Below are 26,630 nucleotides of genomic sequence, written 5' to 3'. Positions count from 1 at the left end.
GATTCAGCTACAGTGGAAGGAAACAGAGTACAGTAGCTAATTCTGAAGCTTAAGGAACAATACGAATTTAAACAAAATACAAAATGCACACACAATGAGATTAAGTACACAGGAAGGAAGAATTCTGACATAAGCTGAATAGAGTCCAAAACTTGCAAAACTCCAGCTTGATACCTAAAAGGTGACAAAATGCAGCACAACAGAAACCACTACAGCAATATACAGGTCTTGGACAAGAACCTCAACAGGATATTTTAAAAAAAACAAAAAGATACTACTAACGGGAATACAAAAATGACATTAAAAAGAAGTAATGCATATGACTTCTGCAAGATCTAAAAAAATGAAGTAGCCATAAGGAAATGTGTCAACATGATCCAGAATTCACTATGTGGAGCAAAACACAGCTAGGAAGCTATAAAAAAAAATGAGTAAAACAGTGGAGTGTCACGTACACCCTTGACAACAATTGGAGTGTGAATACAAAGAAAATTTAGTTCACAGATTAACTTTATCAGGCATTCTATGAATTCCACTTGGACAAAAATATGCATCTTTTCAGATGCAAGGGTTAAGCAATGAAGCTGGTGAAGTCATCAGTGAAGTTGGTGACAAAGAAGTACCCCTATTGCTGCCCAAAAATATACAGCAGGTCATAAGGAACAGAAAGAGAACACAGGCATCTAGGACCAAGTCATACCTTTCATTTTTATTCTGTGGAAAGAAAAACTGCAGAAAATTCTGTGACAAGGACCAATTTTCATCAGAAGTGGGGCTGGCCAATCTTGCATTGACCTACCTTCCTGAGGTTCCAAGAAAATTCTAACTGCTATTTTAACAAGCTTTGGCTTCAAAAATTGGGGAGCATGACTCCCCAAGGAGACGGAAGAAGAAACAGGAGCCCCGGCATCAGCTCACATCCACATGCACCTTGGAGCGGGCAGTGGGGGAGGGCCCTGAGGCAGTGCAACCCCAGTCTCTCACCCGCTCCCAGCACAGAGCTGGTGACTGGGCTCCAGAGCCCGGCGCAGCTGTTTGTAGCCAGCCTGGGCTCTGGGCAGCTGCAGCCAGCAGCGGGAAGGCTGCAAATGGCTGCGCTGGGCTCCACAGCTCCGGCATCAGCTCCATGCTGGCAGTGACTGCGCGCGCACCTCAGGGCAGACAGCAGGACAGCGCAGCACGCCCTGAGGTGCATGTGCAGTGGCCGCCAGCATGGAGCTGATGCCGGAGCTGTGGAGCCCAGCGCAGCCATTTGCAGCCTTCCCGCTGCTGGCTGCAGCTGCCCAGAGCCCAGGCTGGCTACAAACAGCTGCACCAGGCTCCAGAGCCCAGTCACCAGCTCTGTGTCAGGAGAGGGTTGTGCTGCCTCAGGCCCCTCCCCCACCGTCTGCTTCGAGGCATGTGTGCATGCGCCGGTACTGAGCTAATGCCGGGGCTCCAGAGCCCGGTGCAGCTGTTTGCAACCTCCTGGCCAGGGTGGGAAAATGGACAGCTACCCCAGGCTCCAACTTGGGGTTTCCTATGGAAAAAACCCAAATACCTGCCATCACATCCAAACAGTCACACTAGTAGTGCAGAGGCAACTTGGAAGTCACCGTTGTACCGTTGCCCCCCCCCCAGACCTTATGCCAATAGTGATCATCTTTTATACTTCTCCCCTTCCTACATGGGAAGTAAAGCCATTTTTGTTCTTAGTTTTATCAAGAACAAAATATTTCACTGTTTTCCTCATCAAAGCGGGAAAAATCCACAAACATTTCATTTGGGGACATCTGTAACACAAGCAAAGGAAACACAAGGCTTAGTTACAAAAAGAGGTGACAGAAGCAGAACTCTGTTATTCAGTAAATGTTGTTATTAAAGGGTTTGCCCAAGATACGGATGATTCTGTTTCAAATCCTCTCTTTACCTTAACAGAATTGGAACCTACATTTCCAATCTCAAGAGGATGCTCTAACCACCAAGTACTGTGCCTATTGTGGAAAGGAGCCCTTTCTCCTCTTGAGGCTGTTCCACTTTGTATAATTACTAGGTCTGTGCGAAGCGGCACGTATTCGTTTTGGATTCAGCCGATTCAGAGGACAGCGATTTGATTCAGTGATTCAAATTACTGTCCCAATTCGATTCGGCCAAATCAGACCTAAAAGATTTGGTGCCAGTTCGGATATTCGGCCATCGACTAAACAGGCAGCTGACATAGCTGCTTCCAGCTGGTACGTCTGTTGGAGTAGGGGGAGTGAAGAGGCATGGGGGAGGGAGGAATTGGGGCTAGGACAAACTACCCAGCTGGGGCAGGGGAGCGCATTACTCTGGGAGAGGGATGGAGGGGCGTGGGCGCAGCAGTGCTCGGAGTGGGGGCTCTGCCCTGCTGCCGCTTGCCCAGCTGGGGTGGGAGAGGAGGGGCGGGATGCAGGCGCGGCTCACTCAGGGCGGAAGGGGGCAAGCAGCAGCAGGGCATAGCCCCTGCTCCCAGCGCTGCTGCGCCTCCCCGCGCCAGCTGGCAAGCAGTGCCAGGGCAGAGCCTCTGCCCTGCCACCACTTGCCCCCTTCCACCCCTAGCGAGCTATGCCTGCATCACGCCGCCCCCCACCACCGCCAGCTGGGCAAGTGGCAGCAGGGCGTAGCCCCCACTCCCAGTGCTGCTGCACCCCCATTAGCACTGGAAGCGGGGACTTTGCGCTGTTGCCACTTGCACACACTGATCAAAAAGAGAATGCACAGATGATCAAATATTTCAAATAAAAGCAATGGGTCCATTTTTGGCTTTGCATATGTCCAGCCTTTTATTGTACATTGGGACGATAGCTAACTTACCACATATGCACAAAACACTTGCTGCAGAATTAAGTAAAGAAATTAAGAAGAGATCCAGCTGACTCGGGTGCATTTTATTTAAGGACTGATGTAGCTTTGGAGGCACTGGATTGCCAAAGTGGTTCAGGTGAGTAAGCTCTGAACGCTTTGATATTATGATCAATGTCCAGCCTACAATGGGCACTATCAGGACATGTGGAAAATAAGCCACCCTTTTACTGTTTGTATTTTCAAAAAACAATAGAAACAAGGTCAAACATGGATTTGCAGAAACTCGATAGTGACTGGGCCCCTAACAAGACAGGAGAACATCAACTGGGTTACATCTCAGCTTTGGGCTTAAAGCACTCAAATCTTTAATGGTTTGGGAGGAGGGGCCCAATGACTTCCACCTACCATAATGCCAAAGCCCAAAGTTACTTCCCCTCAATATATGAAAAGAGTTAGATGTTAAGAATGGGGTGTACAAAAGCCTACAAGCTGAGCAAAAAGGTACCTAAACTAGGAAATGTTGATGATGGAGATAAGTGATCTTAGGTCCTACCCTTTAACGGAGCTAGGCGCCCAACTCCAGGCTGCAAGAAGGCATCTAAGTCTATTTGAGATTTACAGCCATGAGATTCTTCTAGTGTTAGTGCTGGCATAGGCTTTGTCTCACACACAGAAGTACAAGGGCGTTTAACTCATTTTACTCAAATTTTTCAGTGGTTAAATCCACCTCAGGGAATTACACAATTATGCACCCTCATCATTTTGAGCATAAAACATATCAGTATGCATAATCACGTAATATCGCGCAACTCCCTGGGGTGCAGCTGGTGAGGAGGAAGAGGGGCTCCTACTTGCAGGGAGAGGGGTGTGCATAGGCTGTGTGTGGGGTTTATGGGTAGATGTGGACCCCCCTGCCACACACCGTGCACCCCATGGTGCACAGGCCCCACTGCAGTGGCAGCAGCAGCAGCAGACCCTTGGGGTGCTCCTGACCAGGGCACAGCAGGGACCCTCAGGATGCTCCTGGATGCAGCAGGCAGAGCCCCCTGGTGGCAAATCCCAGGAGCTACATGTGGCTCCTACCTGCAGTGCTGAGAGCCCCATGCAGCAGGCAGAGCCCCGTGGTGGCAAATCCCAGGAGCTACATGTGGCTCCTACCTGCAGTGCTGAGAGCCCCATGTGCTGGCACAGAGCCAGCCCAGTCTAGCCAGAAGGCATGAGCTAGCAGGCTGGGCTGGGCTGGCTCCATGCAGCCCCCGGGATTAGCTGGAGCCATGCAATGCCAGGGGCTGCATGGAACCGGTTTGCTTCATGAAGGCACAACTCTGTGCCTGCTGCAGCCAGGAGCACCGCGAGGGCCCAGAGGCTGTGCACAGGCGGAAGAGGGAATTAAACAAATGTATCTTGTGGTAGGGCCCAGGTTATGCCTACTCTGTTGCCCAGACTGCAGCATGCTGCTAATTCCCCAAGCTGCAGCAGCCCAGATCCATGCCTTCATGGGAACTACTGACTGCTGCCCTATGGTCTCTCTCTCACTCAAGGGGAATGGCTCAAGACCTAAGGTTGAGGAGGACTGGGTTAGAGTGCTTCTAGAGGGGCTAGACGTGTTCAAGTCAGCAGGTCCAGATGCTCTCCACCCCAGGGCGTTGAGAGAGCTAGCCGGGGTTATTGCAGGGCCCTTGGCACGGCTTTACGAATGCTCATGGTGCTCGGGCCAGGTGCCAGATGATTGGACGATAGCCATTGTGGTCCCCATCTTTAAGAAAGGGAGGAAGGAGGAACCGGGCAACTATAGGCCCGTCAGTCTTACTTCAATCCTGGGGAAACTCTTTGAGAAGATCATCAAGGAGCACATCTGTGATGGGCTGGCATCAGGGATGATGCTCAGGGGCAACCAGCATGGTTTCATTAGGGGCAGGTCATGTCATGTCAGACCAACCTGATTGCCTTTTACGATCAGGTCACAAAAGCATTGGCTGCAGGTGTCGCCGTGGATGTAGTCTTTCTGGACTTCAGCAAGGCTTTGACACTGTCGACCTCATTAAAAAACTAGGCGACTGTGGCATTGATGCCTACACGGTCAGATGGGAAGGGTCGTACTCAGAGGGTGGTGGTGGACGGGTCATATTCGACCTGGGGGGAAGTGGGCAGCGGAGTCTCCCAGGGCTCGGTCCTTGGGCCCGCACTGTTCTATTTCTTTATCAGTGATTTGGACGATGGGGTGAAAAGCAACCTGTTTAATTTGCTGATGATACCAAAATTTGGGGTGAGGTGGGCACGCTATTAGGGAGGGAAAGACTGCAGCAAGACCTGGATAGGTTGCAGGGGTGGGCTAACAAAAACAGGATGCATTTCAATACGGACAAGTGCAGGGTGCTACACTTGGCCAGTAGTAACTGACAGCACTCTTATAAGATGGGAAACTCCCTCCTTGAGAGCACGGAGGCAGACAGGGATCTTGGAGTCATCACTGACTCCAAGGCGAACATGGCCGACAATGCGAGGTCACGGTCGGCAGGGCTAACCGGACCCTATTGTGCATCCACAGGTGCATCTCAAGTAGGGCCAAGGAGGTGGTCCTCCCCCTCTACGCAACACTGGACAGGACACAGCGGTGTACTGTGTCCAGTTCTGGGCACCCCACTTCAAGAAGGATGTGGACAACATTGAGAGGGTCCAGAGGAGGGCCACCCGCATGATCCGGGGACAGCAGGGCAGACCCTATAATGAGAGGCTATGGGACCTGAACCTGTTCAGCCTTCACAAGAGAAGGGTGAGGGGGGCCCTGGGGACCATCTATAAACTCACTAGGGGGGACCAGAAGGGTTTGGAGGAGACCTTGTTTCCCCTAGCGCCCCCCGGGATAACAAGGAATAACGGCCACAAGTTCTTGGAGAGTAGGTTTAGATTAGACATCCATAAGAACTACTTCACAGTTAGGGCAGCTAGGATCTGGAACCAACTTCCAAGGGAAGTGGTGCTGGCTCCTACCCTGGGGGGCTTTAAGAAGCGGCTCGATGCCTACCTGGCTGGGGGCACTTGAGCCCAGTTTCCCCCCTGCCCAGGCAGGGGGGCAGACTTGAAGGTCTACAAGGTCCCTTCCGACCCTACTTCTATGATTCTATGATGATTCTATGATTCACTGACTGTTTTATTACAATATGCAAAAAAGAAAAGGTTCAAAGCACAAGAAATTGGCAGCGCCACCCAAAATGCCTCATACAGCTTGGCAGTAGGGAACTATCTTGGGAAGCTGATTTTATCTGAAATCCAGATAACTGATGGACCTTACTGGCATCAAGAAAAGAAGGAAACCTAATTACAGACTGAGGCACTGTATGTTCACCCTCATTCCTGCCTTCCCTTTTAAAATACAGCTTCCTTGCGTTTCATTCTCCTGGATGTCATGATTAGTCTGCATAAAATAAATTCTTGTAAGGAAATGCATACTATGGCTTATTTGCATTCATTTTACAGTAGCTCTGTAAACATTTCTCTAGTGTTTCTAATACCGGAAGATAGTTGCATGCTTATGTATACAGTCATACATATTTTTCTTGGGGGGGGAGGGAGGTGGACGGGCATGGAAAATCAACAATTCTGATTCCCTTACTTTCTTCGTTTAAATTGGAAAAAAAAGTGAACGAAATTTAAAACAAAAATTGTATTCTTTGTCTTACTAAACAATTAACTTTGTTGTATATAGACTGCAATATCCTTTTTGTGTGTGTACCAAGGAAATCTTCTGAAGCCAATTTTCTTCCCTCCCTTCCCCATTCACAAAACAAAATGCACTAAAATCAGTTGTCTTCCGAGGCAAAAAAAATATAAAATCACTTACATGCCAATAGCAATCTAAAACAAATTCACATAAATTTTACACTTTCCAGATTATATTTATATGCATGTAAATTGATTATAGAAGTTGGCATTATCAGGACACTTTCTGCCTCAAAATGATTAGCCTATTGATCAACACACTAAATCTTCCTGTGTGCTGCAGACAAAAGTTTCTTTTACACAGAGCTCAAGATGTTCATTCTTGTCTTTCCATTATAATTCAGCTCAACCACTCCTGTACAAGCTATCTGACCTCAGTAAAAGCCTGCTTACTGCACATGTATTAAGTACTTTACCCTCTCTTCAGACTAAATTGCTCAAGTTAAATTAGAGACACGCCAGACTTTTTATACCATAACCAAGATGACAGCACAAACTACTCTTTCATTATTCTGCCATCCACTTCAGCTTATCCAGACTCAACGTAGCACTTAGTTCTTTGTTAAACCTTGTATTAACATTCTGGCTGGCTTTGAGAGCTATAGTAGTAAACTATCGCCCATGGGTTAAAATAGTTCCTTTGTTCAATACTTCTAAAGCCAAAGGAAGTATCTCAGTTTGTGCAGGAAAAAAAGTTTTCACCACTATTACTGACAATCTAAACCAGCCATTATTTGTTTTAATGGACTCTTGAAATTGGGAGTTATTTTATCAAAGGCTTTCAGATGCTCTCAGTCTGCCCTAGCACTGCAATTACCAAGCAATCTAGCCATTCCCCACCTTTTCTCCCACCCTAGCAGGTATAGCCTTCAGGGTACAGAAACCTTCAGTTTCATTCCTCCTCAAGAATCCCTCAGGTCTCTTAAGTATCTTGTTCAACCTGAGCCAGAAAAGTAGTTCTGGGGAAGTCTCCCAGAGGGATCTGCAAGGACAATTGACTTAACGCTCTCCAGCAAGAGAAGGCACTGAGACAGGTACATGCGCCTCTGCCTTGAATGCATTAGTTTGAGGATAACACAGCATATGACTAATAAACATTTTATTTCTTGAATACCTACCACAGTGGTTTTACACTTGTGGCCCATGGACCCTTGGGGGGTCCACCGACTATGTTTAAGGAGTCCGCAAAAGATTACTATGATCAACAGGGATCTGGGTTTTCTGTTTCCCATGGGAAAATGTGGATTTTCCCCTTTAAAGGTGAAAATCATGGATTTTCTCCTTTAGTGGAGAAAAATGCAGATTTTTCCCTTTGAAGCAGGAAAACACAGATTTCCCCTTTTGCAAACAGCTCTCTATAGGTTGGAGAGTTCCAGTCTGCAAGAGCTACTTGCAAAAGGGAAGGAAACCCTAAGCCCTGTCCAGAGGAGGCATGGGTAAGGCCTGAGAATCCAAGTCAGCCAGGGCTGGCTCAGACTTACTTTCCCTCCTGCAGCTTTTGGGGTAAGTAGGGCCTTTGGGGATTGGACCCTGGGAGTGAGACAACAGCTGAGGGACCTCTCCAGCAGGGTGGGGCGGGGGGAGGCCCTATGGATCAGGTGAGGGTCATACTGCCAGGGGGGCTGGGTCCTGTAGGGAGAGCCAACAGGGTACGGCAGGGGGTGCTGGGGTAAGCATTGCCCATCCTCTTCTCTGGTGGCCACTGCCCCACTGCTCACCACACCACCATGCCACATCCTGCTGGCCTGTGGCACGGCAGCTGCTGGCAGCTCTGCTGGGGCTAGCACTGGAGGCGGTGGCTGGGGGTGTGCTGCACAGTGGGGCACAGGGAAGGGAAGGAGAGGAGCGACATGGCTAGCCCACATACTGCCCTGCTTGGTCTGGGGCCTTGGCAGCATCGCTGGGCCCGGGGAAATGTGGCCCCTGTGTGCCCAGCTGTTGGATGGGACAGGACCTGCCGGTAGGACCCACAGCTGCACGGGCAGCTGCTGCACTGCAGCCTGGCCCACACCTGCACCCATGCATGTACACATGACCCCAGCCTGGGGGTTCGCTCTTGATCCTAGGACCCAGTCGGGGGGGTGTGATGGGCCAGGTGGAGGGAGAGTGGAGATGGAAGCAGGGTCTACATGCATGTGATGGGCTAGGGGAGGGGAGACGGGTGTGTGTGTGTGTGTGAGAGAGAGAGATGGTTGCGGGGGGGCACTCTAGATAGAAGCAGCTGCCATTGCCAGACCTGGAGCCCCCCTAAAGCAGCCTGTGCAGGGGGAGGCTAGCCTGGAAGGGAAGGGACTTGCCCAGCCAGAGGAACACCTGGCCCAGTCCCTGAGCTCCAGTCAAAGGCTTCCCAGGAAGGACATGGAGATTGCTGGGGCCTGGGCACAGATGCAGGGAGCAGAACAGCAGGGGCCAGCACTGCTCAGAGCCACAAAGCAGCAGGCAGGACAGCTGTGGGGAGTGAGGGGCAATGGCATTGTCAGGGGCAGGGCAGCAGCGTATCAGGGCACCACAAAGAAGCTGTGGGGACAGCTGCAGCTGGACCAGTGTCCAGGTGAGCGAAGAGGACAGGGAGAGCTTTGATTTTCTATGATAAGAAATGAAAATCAAACACCAAAATATAGAGGTATTTAAAATTCATTTTATTATGATGACTGAGGCACTGTTTGGCTTCTAAACTGCTTCAAAATAGTAAATATAACAATAAAACATTGTGTTCAACTGATATATATATATATAGAGAGAGAGAGAGAGAGAGAGAGAGAGAGAGAGAGTGGCATTTTGTTTTAATTGCTGAAAAACATGGATTTGGGGGGGTTTTAATCAGAAAATTTTCAATTTTTTTTAAATCTGAGAATTGGCAAATTTTAAACAGAAAAAAACAGGATCCCTGAATTGATCAATCAAAAGTATGTAAATACCCACACTTATAATTCAAAGGGGTCTGCACCTCCATTCAAAATTTCCAAAGGGATCCACACCTCCAGTTGACATTTTTTAAGGGCCTGCAAATGAAAAAAAGGTTGAAAACCACTGGCCCACCATATAGGAGGCAAATGTTGCTAAAAAATGTGAAGGAGTATATAGGAACGTAGGACTAAAAGAGACACCCTGGGCCATCAAGACAAATCCAGTCCACATAAATACATCCCTGTTAATAAAGGCTGTTTGCAGACATTAACCCCTCCCCCCCACCAAAATGACACCTTACTTTAACATTTTACGCGCTCCCACACTGAGCCCAGCACATGCCCAGAAGCGGCAGCGTGTTAGTTGGACCCAGCTCACTCAATGTCTGTATAGATTGGGGGCTTTTACTGGGGCTTTTTTGGTGTTTTTATCTTACAGCTGATTGAAACAGCTTTAGCTAAAATGCCAAAAAGCCCCACTGAAGTGCCCAATCTATACCGACGCTGTGGAGGCGGGTTCAAGTAACGAACTGCATCTTCCAGTAAAGTGATATTTTTTAAATATCTGCAAGTAGCCCCAAAGTACACGAGAACAAAGATTCAGCTGTTTTAAAATAGCAGGGTTTCTCTCACCTAAATTTTTACCATTCAGAATAGTTTTTCCCTTTCCTACTGGCTCTTTTTTTTTTTCATTTTCTATCTATATAGGAAAGATAAGCGCAATTACTTGTTGAAGGAGATGAAGTTAATGACACTTCTAAAAAAGATGAGCAATTAAACTCTTAAGAAGCCCTGTTCTTTAATTACAAAAAAGTTCATCTACACAGCTGTTAAAATCTGAAAAGGAAATAACAATTACATGAATAAACTGTATATATACATAAAAGTCAGTGCTTCTGCACAACATTTATCACAGAAGCTTGAAACCTATTACTTTATTTTATATGATGATATTTATCTTACAAGTGTCACAACCCAGTGATTTTGGTGCCTCGGCACGATGGAATTTTCCCGCCACATGAGAGCCTCTTGCACAGCAAAGGTTTTTGTTGCAACAGAAAAACCTCGGTGCAAGAGAGTTCCCGCCATTTGAATGCAAATTTGTGTTCCGCTATTGGCCAGTTCTAAATTATTCCTACGTGGCGGCTAGTAATTGGCTTGCTAGCCGTTTAAAATTTCGTGCGACTTCCGCCCAAGTCGGAGAACTTTGAGCACGCTGCAGAGTGCCTCTAAAGAGATCTGACTTGCAGCTGAGCTGATCGATAGACTGATCACCTATCGATTCTTCTCCCCGCCGCCGAGCGCAATCCTCGACGTACCCTTTCCCTCCCGGCTTAATTTGTGGATGGATTAGCTGGCCTGAGCCTTGCCAGCTGGAGCAACTCACATAGTTGTTCAAGCGACCGGACCACCTGCGTCGCGGCTACAAGCGGCGTAAGTAAAGTTTTTGCAACCAATAAGCTGTGTCTGCCTCTCCATTCACCAGCCCGCCCAAACGACTGAGTGATATTTGAATCATCTCGAGTCGGCTCCGGCCGTCCGAGACAACAAGAATCAGAGAAAATTGGGGAGATACCATATGAATTATTTCCCATTCTTATACAGCATTAATTTATTTTAGAAACTATTTTACCAATCTGAGATTACATGTTGCAATTAGCTCTTGTTAAAGGTACTTAAAACTTGAAAGATTGCATGTTCAGGATCATTAACTAGTGCTGAGTGCCCTTTTGGTTCACTGAAGGATTATCATCGATTGGTGTTAACTAGCTAATCTTAAATAAAATTCTCAGCATTTCACTGACATAAAACAAACAATTTGGAGTCCTCCAGCACCCCAGAATGCACCATTTCCAGACTTTCCCACTCTCCTGCTCCATGGACAAACCTTCTAGCCTCCTGAACTCTACAGCAGCTCGGGAGCCCAAGGGGGAAACTACAGAGGGCTAGGGGCTCTTCAGTGACCTACCCACCCCCAGCAGACTGCACTACTTCACTGAAAAACTGCAGCCACTCAGCCGCAAGACACTGTCCCATTAAACTTTAAGCAGTAGTTGGAAAGATCGTGCTACTGGCCCCAGACAGCTGCTTAAACCCTATTCCCTTGGAGAGGAGGGTGGGGTGACAACCAGCAAGCCATACGGGGTCTCAGATCACCAGCCTCAGCTCCCCCTTGCAGCCTGCTGGCAGGAGTGCCTCCGGCTTTCTCAGAGAGGGCAGGAAGCCTGGCAACCGGCTGGAATGGCTGGCTGGCAGGCATATGTTCAGCCACCAGTGTGGATTACCAGGGGTTTAGGATGCCAGAAACAACCATCCCACTCCCACATGGAGCAAACTGTGGACAGGTTCCTCTCCCCACCTCCCCCACACAACAGACTTGTGCCAACCCCTCTGCCAGACAGCCCTTGTTGCAGCCTATTCTGGCCTCACCCAACCTCAAGCCAAATAGGCTGGCTGAGCTCATGGCTAAGGTAGAGCCCAGCCCTCTCCCTCCACAATTTATTAGAGAGTCTAGAGCCTTTTTTCCCTCTCTATTTAACATCAATCAAATAAAAATGCTTAAAAAAAAATTAACCTTTACATAAAACCCCCCCATGCTCCATGTCCATGTTTCTCCATCTCCTGACATGCAGCAATCCCTCCCCTGTCAAAGCAGGTAGAGCCCAGGGGTGCTTGTACACATGACGCCATTAACATGTATAAATGACAAAATGTTACTTTGTGTAGCTTAATAGCGTCATACTGTACATGTTGAAGAGTTTGGGGGGTTTTAAATAACTTTGCATCATTGCAAAATAACTACATCCAAATGTAGTTTGGTTTGCAATGATGCACTGCAGTGGTCAGCTTGCCCCCTGGCTGCTGAAGAGGCAGGCAGGCTCTGCAGAAAAAAGGGATCAAGCTCTTTGCCACTTCTGTCATCAGCAGGTACCTTCTGAAGGCAGAAGCAGTGGGGGGCCCAATCTTTTTTTTTTCCCCCCAGCAGAGCCTGCCTGCCTCTCTTGCAGCCGGGGGGGGGGAGCACGGACTGCTGCCAGTGGGCTGAGCTCCCCCTGATCTGCAGGGGGCCCCCTTCCTCCCCTCCATGGTGGCGGTGCCCCCCCAGGGCCACCCAGGTGGGCTGCTAGCAGGTCAGGTGCTGCCCCAGCTTGGAGGCAGCATCCAGCCCAATCTAACTCTTTCCTAACCCCAAGCTGGCTAGGGCAGCACCTGGCTCGCTGGCAGCTGCCAGGGTGGCCCCAGAGGGGATTGCCACCGTGGAGGGACAGAACAGGGCCCCCCACAGCTCAGGGGCTACTAAGCCTACCAGCAGCTTGCCCCCTGGCCGCAAGCAGGCTTCGACCAAAAAAAAAAAAAAAAGAAAGGATCAGGCCCCTCACCATAATGCAATGGAAAAATTGAAACAGTGGGTTTCAATTAAAAACCTACCATTTCAATTTAGGGGACAGAGAACGTGCTTTATAACTATTAATTATTTTGGTATTTGGGGAAGGAAGACAAGTATCACACCCTATTTAACAGATGGGAAAACCGAGGTCAGGTAACAGAAATGGAATCTAGAATCTCTGACTGGTTACATCAGATTACCCTGTATCAGATTACAAAAAACATTCAGTATCACAATTAAAATATTTCATTGAGAGCTTCACAAAACTAACTGAAAATGAGCTAATATGAGCATTGGCATACTGATTAAAAAATGTTAGCAAATATATTTTGTGATCCTCCTAACAGAGAATTTATTAAGTCTTCTGGAGATTTCTTGAGAGAGATGGAAAAGGGCTTAGGTTCAGTACTAATATTGGTTTAAAATTTAAGTTACTAAAGAGTTGCTCTAAATACTTCTAAAAGCAATGCAAAGAGGAACAGCGATGCAAAGCAGAACATCTGAGTAAAGTCCAGCGGGGGGGGGAAGCATACACACAACTTAATACCTCAAAAGAAAACGTCTCCTAAAGGCAGACAATTCAATGAGTGGCATATATCTGGAGCACAACATGCTGAAAATAACCTAAAGGAGATAGTAGACAAACTGGATGGGAGACAACAGTGTGACAGAAGTGCAAAAATGGTTTTGGCCTGTAGAGCATCAAATCAGACAAGGAGGTGATTTCAATACTACTGCTAAGCTCTGATAAAAACGCACTTAGAAACTGTATGCTGTCCAGGGCCCTTCTCTCTTAAAAAAAAAAATATTTTTTTTAAGTTTAATGTAATTCAGGGGAAAAAAGAAGCCGTACAATTTGACTTAAGATGACATTTTAATTAATATAATATTATTTCAGAATAAATAGGAACAAATCCCTTGAATGTCATCTAGGTCTAAAACAGAAAGGGGGGTAAAGGAAGGAGGGGAACAGGACTGTTACTGATTAGCTAAGCAGAAGTGAAATATTCCAAAGTAGTGGTACCTGTATCACAGGTTGGTCACCACAAGTGGCATGAGCAGCCTCTGTATGTGGGCACATGGCAGACCGGGGAAATTACAGACACCGTAGTAGATTGGACAGGAAGCAGAAACCAAAGCAGCAAGTTGAGAACGAAACACAGGGAAAGAAACAAAAAGCAAAGCAGCAGATCAGGCAGGGGAAGGGGATCAGTGTGACACTTGGGGAGAGTACAAGGCTAATTTGTATCATGCCTGTCAAAAAGGCTGGCCCTCACCACCCTGGAGCAGAGGTAGGCAACACGTCCTGGTGGCAGGCCAAATGAACCAGGCCAAGTCCAAGGTAGGTCAGTACCAGGACCCAGCCATCTCCATTTCGCTTAACCACACAGGCACAGCACAGAATGGGGAAATCGCCCTACCATCCAGCAACCTTGCTGCAGCACAGGCAAAGCCCCCTGCCACTGAACACCTGCAAAATCCCTGCTCCACAGGCCAGATCCAATGCAGCAATGTGTTCATTTCCTAACCAGTCCATTAGAAATGTCTGCACAGAAAACCACCTGAGTGAAATCAAATTAGAAGAGTGTGCATATATATATATATATAATAATATGCAAAGTGGTTGGTTATAGCTGTGTTGATCTATGCAGCAGCCTCCCACTGCCTGAATAAGGGTGTTTGTGCCCGAAAGCTTGCAAATAACTTTTTTTCAACTATTTTAGTTGGTCTGATGTAAGATATCACATCTACCCAAAGAACCTTGCCTGTCTATGTAATTATGTAATATTCGCTATACTTGTATGGGTTGTTATAAATTGTTAAATGCCCTATATACCAACAGAGAGGCAAGGATTTCTTTAGGTGACATCTTTTATTGGACCCACTGCATAGTTGGATAGAGTTAGACAAGCAATATTGCATTCAAAAGCTTGTCTAATCTATCTCAACTAAGCAGTGGGTCTAATAAAAGATATCATGCAAAAATACCTTACCCCTTGCATAACTCTTGGGCCATCACAGCTACAACACACTAACACTACTATATACTAACAGTGGCATCTTTAACTTGATGGATTTGCTCACCAACAGCCAGTATAAAATTAAAAAAAAAATTCTCTCAATCCTTACAAAGGAGACAGTATAGTCATTTTACCAGGCACAGGACTAAGAGTCAGAAAACCTTGCATCTATTCAGGTTCTGCTGAGCATTGTGTGTGACCTTAAGCAATCCCCCTTCATTCAATCTTCCTCTCTCTAGAACAGTGATGTGCTATATTACTTTCCTAGTTCACAAAGGTAGTGTGATGTTTAATTCATTAATATTATGAGGATTTAAGGGACTAAGGCCTCCAGAGAAATATCTATAAATAACCAAGCAGCAGATGGGCAACTACAATCAAAAATGTTGCAGCTTGTGAATACATTTCTTACAGCTTGTGAATAGAAGTAGAAAAAACACAGACAATAGCTATAATGGAGTACTACAGCAAACCAGCTCTCTGTATTGAAAGAAATCTAGGGCAGCTTGTGGATTTCAGAAGTGTAGAAACCACTGTTCAAATTTCTCAACCCACAACCATTACTTCAGTCTTATCTTGGATCAGCTTAAAAAAAAAAAAAATAAAAAATCACAAATTCCCATCCCCACCCTGAAAACAATAACTTCGGAACACTATGCATAAAAAATGAGAGGCAGAGAACAGAGAGTATCAGGATACTGACAGTATCTTAGCCTAGAGCATGTCCTGGGGGCTGTATTAGAGCAAGCTATGGGCAGACACCTCAGGCTATGCTGTGCCATATCACCTTGCCTTCTGAGGTGGGGGCAGGAAGTGAAAGCTGGAAAAGGTAGGGGGAACCTGGAGACCCCAACTACTGCTATAGCTAGTAGGGTTGTGCAAAGCTTTGGTCGCTGATTCGATTTGGCAGGTTCCATGGCCAAATCTCCGAATCCAAATCCAATCAGGAGACCCTTTAATCTCTCCGAATCGAACTGGAACCCTCCGAATTGATTTGGAGACATTTGGAAAGATTCACTGATTTGGACAGACACAGCTTTAAATGTTTTTTCTACATACCTAAAGTTACCAGGTGGCTTGTGAATGCTGAGATCCCCAGCATGCTCAGCAGCAGACCTGGAAGTGGACCAGAAGCTCTTCTGGTCCACTTCTAAGTCTGCCCGGGAGTGCACGGGGAACCGCCCCCCCCACCTTGGCGACTGATGCCTCCTGGGTCTGAGGGGGGAAGCCCCCCGCACACTTGGTGACAGACCCGGAAGTGGACCGGAAGTACTTTTGGTCCACTTCTGGGTTTGCCACCAAGCACGCAGGGGCCCCCCCCCCAAGCTCCAGCATTGCAGCATTCATGAGCCGCGCCTGGTACCTCAAGGTATGTAAGAGAAACATTTAAAGCTGTGTCTATGGCCAAATCAACAATTCTCCAAATCAGCATCGAGTCTTCAGATTCGGACTCAGCCGAATCGAATCGGGACAGTGATCCGAATCAAATCAATGTCTCTGATTCGGGCCGAATCTGAATCGAATACGGCCCATTTCCCACACCCCTAATTGGAGGGGGAGTGGCCATGGCAAAGTGGGAGCCTACAGGCCACAAATTAACCCCTTGCAGGCTACATGAGGCCCTAGGGCCACTAGTTGAACAGCCATGTCTTAGCTTGTAAATTGGAGGTGGATTTACAAGCAGACAGTACTCTAATTATTATTTTTAGGACACTTTAGAACGGTTTCCTAGAGGAAACAGGGCAACTATTCCTTTTAAGAACTGCACTGTCATGGACAGAGAAGGGGTAAAACAAGAATTTTATATGCTTGTCAAATTATAGGAGGTGTAGAATATTTTTATCCCATAACTTAGGCAAAAGCAATTAAGAGAGCAGTAACATCTGTCCCTTTATTGAGAGTTTATAATTTAAGGGTATACAAGAATTTAATTATTTAACAGTTTTTAAAGGGGGAACACAATCAGCTCTAAGTGAACCCAAGTATGTACCTATGAATGCTCAACATATATTTTTGACATTTAGGAATAGAAAGCAATGAGTCTTCATATTAGAATACTTAAAACCAACCGCTCAAAGATTTTAATTCTTCATATTTATTGGAGATGCGGTCATGATTTTAAATTGTTGTTTAGCTCTGAGCTGAATGCATTCTTTCTCTCACCCCCACAAGAAAATATCATTGATAAGAGCACTCCTACATTTTATATCATGCCTAATTTCAAATAGTATAAAGAAAAAACATGTTCCTAATCTACAGAAAGCATTTAATTCTCATCAAAGAATTAAGCGAGCAAAAAATCACAGACCTAGTAAATCTCAATACTATACATGCTTAGTACCTTGTCTATTGTGTATACAATAAGGCAGCAATTCTCAACACCAACTAGTCCAAAGATTAAGCCAACTTCCTAGGATGAAACAATCCATTTAATCAAGTCGCTCCCCTGCTACTCACTACTCCCCACCCAATAAAGACAGTATTGCTTTCCAGCTTGTGTTTTTTCCTTCATCTGTGGAAATACGGCTGTCCAAACACTAGCATATTAAGCAAAAACATGGTGAATCCTATGTCCTCCACTAGGGGGGGGTTTAGGAGGGGGGTTATAGCCACCCCAAAATTCACCTTAGCCCCCCTGTAACCACCCCTCCCAGCACTGCAGCCAGCCACCCACCCACCCCACGCAACTGAGCCTGCAAAGGTGCAGTGCTCCTGGCAGTGGTAGCACCAGCCTCTTCCCGGTGGGGGGCTGCACCGGGGCTGGGTTCAGAGCAGGTAGGAGCGGGGCAGGCTCAGCTGTATGGGGCAGGCAGGCAGAAGCAACAGCACTGGGAAAGGTAGAGCCTCCTGGCCCAGCCTCCCCACAGGGAAGAGGCTGGCACCACAACTGGTCCTCCTCCCCCTTATACTATCCCTTTTTGTCACATCAGTAATTCTGTCATTCTTTTTTTCTCCTCTCCAATCAGCACAAGGCCTCTTTGTTGATGCCTTGCTTTTATCCATAACTCTCTATACTCACCTTCCCCCTTTCAGGTTCCTCAATCTTATGCAAGACTGTGGAGAAGTGCATAGGGCACCATAATAAACAGGGAGAGGTACGTATGCGCATAAAGGTAAACCCCAGGGAATTATGCCATTATGTGCTCGCACAATTTTGCGGGCACATAACGGCATAATTTTACCAAATGGGCTTTGTGCCCCCACCTCCTTGGGACTCCTGATACTCCAGCTGGGAGCCCCATGTGGCGGTATTGAACATGGTGGCATGCAACTGGACAGCTGGTGAGTGAGGAGGGAAGAGAAGGGTGGTTGGGTGTGGGGGTATATGTGTTGAAGGGGATATAGGTGTTGGGTTTGAGGTAGGTGTGCTCCCACTGGGATCAGCTTCCCCAGCTGAGTCCCAAGGGCTGCACATGGCAGCACAGAGCTGGCCTGTCTGCCCTGCTGGTACTTGCCTTCAATCCAGACCAGGTTGGCTCTGTGCCAGTCCATATGGCTCACAGCAATGTAGATGGGAGCTGCGCATCATCGGGCTGGGCCTGCCAGCTCTGTGCCTGTACATGGGTCTTCCAGCACTCCAGCAGGAAGCCACACATGGAGGCACAAAACCAGCCCAGCCTGATGGCACACAACTCCGTGCCTCTACATGCAACTTCCCTCTGGAGGGCTGGAAGCCCCACATAGAGGCACGGAACTCGCCTGGCCCAATGGCACATGGTTCCTGCCTGCAGTGCCGTGTGCCCTACATGCTGGCACGGAGCCAGCATGGTCTGGTTCAAAGGTGCATGCCAGTAGGCCAGGTCAGGCCAGCTCTGTGCCACCATGTGCAGCCCCTAGGATTCAGCACATCATTTTGAATTTTTCTGTGCTTAATTCCCTGGTATGTATAAAGGGAATGGCTGAATGAAGGAACCAGGTAGACAGCGGAGAGGAGGAAAAGAATGAGGCTGTACTCATAGGATTTACATCTATTATTTCCCAGAAGAGATGAGAGACAAAGGAGACTCTGGGAGGAAAATTTCCAGAGACCTCTTCCCCTGGCTGGTACCAGCAGCTATGGGAGAAAGGGGAATGAAGTCAAATTCTGGAGTCCCTTTCCTCTGACCCAGCTTAGGACATGACAAGAATAATCTGGGTTCAACTATAATAATCTACACAACACATCAGTTCTTTTAACAGGATCTCAGGCAGTCTGAGAGAAAACTGAAAGAATTAGTTCTGTCACATGAGGATAACAGCTCTATAAACAGGATATGACCATAGGGTGGAGGGAACCTCGGGAGGTCATCCAGTGCATCCCTGTGGTCAAAGCATCATCCCTGACTAAACCACCCCAATCAACCATCTGTCTAACCTTCTTTTAAAAGCATCCAATGAGGAGATTCCACAAATCCTTTCTAGGTAGCCTGTTCTGATGCATAACCACCCTCATAATCAGAAGGTTCTTCCTAATCTCCACATGCTGCAGTTTGAGGCCACTGTTCCTAGTCCTATCCCATATAGCCACAGAAAAATGTCCATAATCACCCTTCAGGTATTTGAGGACTTATCAAATCCTCCTCAGTCTTTACTTTTGCAAAATAAATAACCCTTTGTCCCTACAACAGAGGTCCTCAATGTCAAGCAGGTGGTTTCAAAAGAGATCAGGCATACATAATACCTCCAGACAGCTTCCAATGGGGTAGTTTCTTCAACCCCAGCAGGTAAAGAGCAAGCCTAGCTGGCTCTGACACTTCCCCCAAGCAGGGTTTAGGTCATGTTTGGGATGTTTGGGAGAATTGCCAGCTGATATAAATTACAGCAGCCTTAACGCCACTCTAATCTGGGTTGGGGCAGTGAATCAAAGTCATAACTAGTTGTTGGTTCTCTACATCTCCTTTTCTCCAAGGCATCTGCAAAGATAACTGAACAACATCCTGTGCTACACTTCCCTCTTATGCTCAAGTAAAACCAGTCTAGCTTCCATACTATCTTCTCTGGGACTGCTGTGTCCCAGCAAGCAATGGGATTTCCAGTTGGAAATCTACTCACTAAATAAAAGGCCAATTTATCCTTCCCATAAGCTCTACTACTGGAAAAACCTAACAATCATGGCAATGGGTTTCTATGAATCCTTAAAGAACAGAGGTACAACAAACTCTATGACAAAAGATTGGATTCTGGGACTGTAGAATAAATACTTGTACCTTCATAGATATTAGGGTCAGAAGGGACCTCAGCAGATCATTGAGTCGGACCCCCTGCCCCAGGCAGGAAAGAGCGCTGGGGTCAGATGACCCCAGCTAGGTGCTTGTCTAGTCTCCTCTTAAAAACCCCCAAGGTAAGGGGAGAGCACCACCTCCCTTGTAAGTCCATTCCAGATTCTGGCAACCCTTACCATAAAGAAGTTCTTCCTGCTGCCTACAGATATTACATTCAAAGTCCTGATAAAAATTGTACATCATTTTGAATGAAATGAGTAGAAGATGCACGAAAGTCTTTGAGGGGATAAAGTTTAAGGTAGAATAATGGGAACCAGTTATGACATTTAGGGCAGTTCTTCCAATCTGTCCCTCCCTGTGCTGGATCAGGACGGCTCTAGACTTAGCAGAATTGATGCACAAAGAAATGCACTCCGAGGCGCACCTCCTCAGCAATTTCTGGAGGATGGAGCTGATGGGTGTTCGCAGATCCATCAACCATTCTTATTGCTAACTGGACTCCCATCTTCAATAACAGAAAGTAGTCAAGTATTTTGTAAACCTGATGAAACAACAAGCAACAAGGAAGGAAAGAGGGTACAATTCCAAGCCAAAGCGGATGGGGAAAAGAAGGAAGCAAAAGACAAACAGCTGTACTGATGAGTATAACTGCTGGCTGGCTGGAACAATCAAAGAATAAGCTCTCTAGGGTCTGAGATTGGAACTTCTTGATCCTTTTGCAAGAATGATGTAAGAAAATGAGTTAGCTTTAAAGCCTCGTGACAGTACACAAGACTTATTTTGATTACTAGTCTGCTACCTCAGTGAAGGCTTTGAGGAACACCTTAACATGATTTGCATGCCCCAGAACACTGCTGTGTTCTATTCTATTATTTTACTCCCATATACTTATTCTATATTATCACTGTAGAATTTTTAACTAGAAATTATAATTGCATGTCAGATGGGCACATTAGCAATGCATAACAGTGAATAACTGATGACTAACCAAAAGGATGTTTATAAATCCTGGCAAAATTAATCTATGAATAATTTCTTACACTTAATGCGAAAGTAAGCCTTTAAATATCCTGAAGGACCTGTTGTACTTATACAATCTATCTATAGAATAGTCTTTTCATAAAAAAGGGAAAAGTTCATCCCCATATAAAAGAAAAAAATAAACGTAAATTAATTATAGATGCATGGGTAACCACAGATCAGCCAAATACATAAGTGGTAAAACAACATGAATTGTACTAGGGATGCAAATACCAATTTTCAAAAAAACATCCAGTTAACCTGTTATAATTACAACAGTTAAACAATTAAATAGTATGGAAACTCCCAGCCTGACTTATGTGGGGCTGCTCCAGCCCAGCCTGTGGGAAACCCCTGGCCAGGCCAGCTCAGCACCCGTGGGACACTTCAAGCCCCCCCCACCCAAGACGCAGTGGGGACTCAGCAGCTCTCCGGGGCCCCAGCTCCATACCTCACAACAAGCTGGGCAGGTAGGCAGGTCCTCTCCAGGCCTGGGTACAAATGGAGCAGCTGGGCAGGGTGCACTGTGGGGCTGAGCCACAGACCCAGGGTAGGCACCCCACACTCCCTTACCTCCACCTTGCCCCTGCCAGGCCCTGCAGCTGCTGTGAGTCTGGCTGGGGGGTGCACGTCTGTCTAGGGGGCGCACACAGATGCCATCAGCAGCAGCTACGGCAGCAGAAGAGGAATCTTCCGCATCCATAGAAGAAACTGAGCTGCTTTCCTTGTGGGCAGCAGGGTAAGGGGAATGGACAGGAGATGGGGGAGACTAGTATTTAATAGCTAGGCTTGGAGCCCGAGCTGCTCATGGCAAGTGGGAGGGAGGTTGCAAGTGGCTGCATCTGGGTCCACAGAGCCTAGCCATAGGCACTAGCCCCACCCCCGCCCCAGCCCCTTCTACCTGCCCTGTCACCTTTTGGTTCCTGCTGGGGCACCACACAGGTTCCCTTTCCCTGACGGACTATAACGCACCCCACGCTAGATGATAACCAGTAAGCTATAACCAGTTATCACTGGACTGATTGGTTAATCGTTTAACCATTCGCATCCCTAAATTGTACAGCACTTATGTACCACTGGCTTGCTTTCCATATTTTTCCAGATTGCAAATATTTCTGAATAGAATGTAGAAATATTTCTAAATTTCAGATGTTTGTTACTATATGGAATTGAAAAAAAATGGGCGGCTACTTAAAGTCTTGTAAAATATATTCCCCCTAAGACTGGCACTGTCTATTTTTGTACCGTTCTGAGGAATCTGTCAATGTGTTCCTTGTACACCGAGTTCCCAAAGTGATTAGAATACATGCCCACACACCAGAAAAAAAGCTGCAGTAATCCACTATCAAAAACATGTGACCTGACATGCTTTGAAGCTAGTAATCTTGGACCCTGGAGAACTTCTGTATAGAGCAAGATCCCCAGTGGTAACACATACTTTTACTCTAAACTAACTCTTGCCTGAAGCCCTATAAATTGTAACATCCAGAAATTATCAACCAAATCATAACAAGTGACCTTAGCCATCATGATACTGAACAACTACAGAAGCCCACTCTACTGTACTATATATACTAAAGGGCCCATACTATAGGGTTTTGTCAATAAAAAAGAAACAACAATTTTCACCATCAACTGAAAACAGATGAGATGTTTAGACTGATTCATTCCACTAAGAGGAGGCCACTTTTCCAAATTCAATCTCACATTTTTATTCCTAAAGCAATATGCTCATCTATCAAAGAATAGCTAAATTATTCACTTCAATTTCTCAAACACTCATTTTTGCCTAAATTTCTTGTTTAACCTATAGCCAGACTTCAGCTCAACGCATTCAAAACAAGCACTGTATTAACTAATAAGAATACCCTTCAGGGAAGCCTCCCACCTTCTCTCTGTCAATACTAGGCTCACATTCAAATCCACTGCCAAAAACCAGGGACTCTAAACTCTCATTTGTCTAACACAACTCACAACTCTACAAAACCAACCATCACCTGCGACTCATTGCTTCTAGTAAACCCTCTTTCAGCCACTCAATTACTGGGTCATACCTTCATCTCCTTTTACCTAATGAAATTTCCTCCTTTTTGGATTCCCTTTGTCCAAGCATTCCAAGCTTCAACTTGTCCAGAATGCAGCAATTCATCTTCTCACCTAGAAACAGGAAAACAGCACCTCAATTCATTTTCTGTACTGCTTCCTTGTCCAGTTCAGAATCCAGCATATCTCCCCTTTTCCCCCAAATCTTCCATGGACTGATTTCTAATTTAGTCAGAACAGGATGCTCCAATTCCCTTTGTATCTCCTGCCCCCTCCATCTCCAAGTCTATATATACATGGGCTAATCCATATCTTTAAATCTCAAGGGTCTCCCCTCCCCTTTCCATGCATGTTTTTCAAGACTTCTTTCCTGGCTGACACCTATGATTAATCACTTCCTCCTTCTATTACAATTCACAACTTTTAATCCATATTCCACTTATCCTCTTTCCTAATACATCTAAAGATACAGGTACAAGTATTAGATACTATAATGATTATCATATTCACATATACTATCAAGGTTACTCCAGGAATGCTGTTGTAGTAAATGCTGCTGTACAAAGGTCATATAGCTAAGATGATGAACTGTACTATACAATATGGGCAAAATTGCTGATGCTTTGCTTTTCTTTTTCAGATATCACAACTTGAAAACATATTCTACATAAGAGTACTCACAACCTAAACAGCACATAAGAAGATTCTCAGTTACAGCGGAAACCCAGCAATCAGAGGGCTTTCAATACCCCATACTCTTAACTCTGTTAGACTTTTTAAGTTGTGTGCAAAGACTTTATCAAATGTCTACATCAGAGTAGAGATAAAGTTACTCACCATATGTGCCGAAATATCTGGATAGAGGTTTGAGCTTTGACTCACAATTTCTTGGATTCTGTAGATTTAAAAGAAAATTGTACTTGAATATAATTTTCAGTAGTTAACATACAGTACCACTGAGAAACCCTGGTTTCTTGAACCCAAAAAATAAGAGTTTGTTATAGAGTCCCATTTTACACAATAAGAGGACCAGTGTTTCCACTGTATATTTACACACATGTAAGTCAGGCATTTAAGTTGAACTTGGACAGCAGGAATCATATTTTCTACCAAAACATATGGTAGACATCAACATTGTTTACAATTAGCGGGCTATACTCCTGAGGCAGCACTGGAAGCAATGAGAAAGTAACAAGAACCAGAGTTTTTTGCAATGTATTTTATTCTAGGATTGGCTCAGAAGGAGAAAAAGCAAAGCCAAGAGGGAGAGTTACTACAAACTGGACAAAACACTACCATAACAAAAAACTGATAAATTCTGAATTAAGATTTCAATTATGTAATCCTGCCCTGTTAAAATATGGAGCATCAAAAAGCAGTCTCAAACTAAAGAACACAAAATGGATATTGTGAAATACAGTACTTCTACCACAGTCCTAGGGTGCTATTTGTGTTTTGAATTCCACCAACAACAACCCTGGAATTGTGTTTATCATATTTGACACGGAGAAAAGAATCCAACCTAAATTAACTTTGCAGAATCTCCTCATATCCAAAGGCAACAAATATTACAGAAATGTCTCTCAGGGCGAGACTTGATTTTTTTTACCCAACAACCCCTAGCCAGGTAACTAAAATTGCTAACCAGAAGATGAAGTGAGTAGAGGCATTTGGGCATCTGCATATCCAGAATCCACAGCCTGGCAAAAGAGAAGCAATACAGAGTGGCCAAGCTGCTTGAATAGGGGTCGGTGGAAGGAAACTAGTGCTTCTTAAGTCCTGCTCAGAGTTTCTTCATATTCTGTCCCAACTTAGCTGGCTTCTCCAGACCACTCCTGACTTTTGGAAGGGAGAAGTTCACCTCCTCTACCTTAAGGACTCTTTTCACTATATCTGAGGAATTGTACTGATTCTTTTCCCACAAATATCTTCAGTGCCTATCCCTGATGCTTCTCATAGCTTCTCCAAACAATAAAAACAGACACTGACGTGAATCTTGTCCGTTTCCATTGCACCATTGCTTAAAAATAATGAAATTCTTTCCCAAATAGAAGTAGGAAGAAAGTTCTGCATGTCAACAGTGGTATGGGAGCTGGAATTGATATTCTACTGTCTCAGGAAGATTGTATTGTACTAGTTTATGTAGAAAGGCCACAAGGTACAAAAAGTTTTGTTGGGTTTTTTTTAATAAAGTTTTTTATTCTGAAAAAAATGGTAGCTTAGGCCACCTCAGCCTCCCAGGAAAGTTTCCTATTCACACTGCAAGACAGGAAAAAGGCCAGGCTACTCTGAAAATGTGATCAAGAAATCTTTGCAAAACAGCTGCCAAGGGCTGCTTTTACAGGATTCAGCAGTAGACAGTTGAATTTTAATGCACTGTCTGCCCAATTCTCTGCAGGATTCTGCAGACTGCAAATGCACTGCTTCAAGGAAATTTTGTCAAAGTTGTTTACTGTGCCTGTGTGCGCGCATGTGGCAACGGTGCCTTATAGAGCCTTTGTACGCATGCATGTGGTGGTGCCCCCTCAGGCCAGATACAGACATTACACTTTTACTGGTGTAAACGACAGAAGTTCAACACAGACTCATTTAAAAAGGTGGAACCTAGTCTAAGATTGGTCCCCTCCAACACCAAAGGGCAAATGCATGTTCTGTTTGCGACCAATGCAAACTATGCTGCTTAAGGAAAACCCCATAACTTAGATCGAATCTGTCTCTGGCTTTTTCAAGGCCTGTACCTAGCCTTACAGTGCCCCCTTATAGTGTCCGTGTACACATATGTGGCGGTGGCCTCTTACAGTGCCTGTGTGCATGCATGTGGTGGTACCCCCGTTCTAGCATTAGGACTCTCAAACCAAACTTTTCTCTGGCTCACCCCATGACCAGCCTTCCCCCTTCCTCCTCACAACTATGACTTGGTCAGTGTCCACAATGCCAGCTGGGAACTCGGAAATACATTATTCAGCTTCTACCCTAGCAAGGAGTCTCATTCTAAGAGACGCAATATGGCCGTTCCTGTGGAGAAACTGCTCTCCTGCACCGTGGAGCAGCACGGTTCACATATTAACCTGCACGACTTTGCAAACGTGGAACCTTCTGCCCCGGCCGTAGCGCACCTGGCAACACGTGCAGCGAGCTACGGCAATGTTTTACCATCCCGTACACATTTGGGGGCTGCGACCAGCGCAGAGACCAACCGCGTTTTGTCATAAGTTGAATAGATGAGACAAGAAGAGAGATAAAATTGTCTGCTGATTCTTTCCTATGGCATTTGGCGCATGAGCAAGACCAACGCGTGCCTGTCCGGCCCCTGCTGTCCTTGGCCCATCTCCTCCAGCCTTAGGGCTGCCACCACCAAGCTCCCCCATCCCAGAAGCGCTTCAGAGCACGGTCTCCCCACCCAGGCCTGGCGTCCCTGGAGCCCGCGGGCTGCAGCGCAGCTAGAGCCGAGGAAGGAGGGGAGATGTAAAAGAGGCAAAACAATAGACCTGTCAGAAGCAGAGAAATGGCAGCCGCAGCTCGGAGC

General features: G+C 46.1%; 1 protein-coding gene across 5 annotated transcripts in view; it reads right to left on the bottom strand.

Annotated features, from left to right (window-relative positions):
* SESTD1 (SEC14 and spectrin domain containing 1) overlaps positions 1-26,630 on the bottom strand; it is a 123,601-nt gene that overhangs the window by 94,375 nt on the left and 2,596 nt on the right. The window contains exons 1-3 of one of the 5 annotated variants that reach the window (XM_006034530.3): positions 26,593-26,630; positions 23,942-23,999; positions 23,116-23,218 (exon numbers count right to left, since the gene is read on the bottom strand). The gene's annotated coding sequence lies outside the window, so the exon portion shown is untranslated. Of the gene's footprint in view, positions 1-9,447; positions 9,471-23,115; positions 23,219-23,941; positions 24,000-26,592 lie in introns of those variants that run through there. The other 4 variants (XM_014525106.2, XM_025216539.1, XM_006034531.3 and 1 more) reach the window with 4 other exon arrangements.

This window comes from Alligator sinensis, unplaced genomic scaffold (assembly GCF_000455745.1).
Source record: "Alligator sinensis unplaced genomic scaffold, ASM45574v1 scaffold871_1, whole genome shotgun sequence".
NCBI classification, from domain to species: domain Eukaryota; kingdom Metazoa; phylum Chordata; order Crocodylia; family Alligatoridae; genus Alligator; species Alligator sinensis.
The sequence above is the reverse complement of the archived record's forward strand: the minus strand, read 5'-3'. Positions and strand labels throughout refer to the sequence as shown.